This window comes from Morone saxatilis, unplaced genomic scaffold, assembly GCF_004916995.1.
Source record: "Morone saxatilis isolate NCDOM2014 unplaced genomic scaffold, NCSU_SB_2.0 Contig8, whole genome shotgun sequence".
Taxonomy (NCBI): domain Eukaryota; kingdom Metazoa; phylum Chordata; class Actinopteri; family Moronidae; genus Morone; species Morone saxatilis.
This window is the reverse complement of record NW_023340257.1, coordinates 26,834,498-26,834,989: the sequence shown is the minus strand read 5'-3', so window position 1 is coordinate 26,834,989 and position 492 is coordinate 26,834,498.

Here is a 492-nt window from a genome sequence, read left to right as displayed (position 1 = left end):
CAACGCTGACGCAGGCACAAAGGTTTAAACACTGACACCAAACTGCTGCAGTGTGAGTTGGTGGCCAGCAGATGTCACCGGTGTTGTAGACAAAGTGAATATATCCAACGGTAGATGTTGTTCACTTCAGTAAAAGTTTACTATGTTTCTGTATTTTATTTTACTGCTGTAGATGTTTTCAGATTAGAAAAACAAACAAACAAACAGGAAGTGGATGAAAAACTGTAATCTGACAAGTGGATACTAACAAAGTACAAATGTGGTTCAGTAAAAGTTGAATATTTGTGTTTCACGATTATAAAGTTGCATGAAAACAAATAATCAAATGTATAAATATAAATATTAATGAATTAAGTAACGTATAAATAAATATAGAAATAAACAAATCATTAAATGTATAAATATAAAATAAATGAATTAGCGTAGAAATAAACATAAAATACACAAATAGCCAAAATGATTTTATTTATTTATATATTTGATTATTTATTT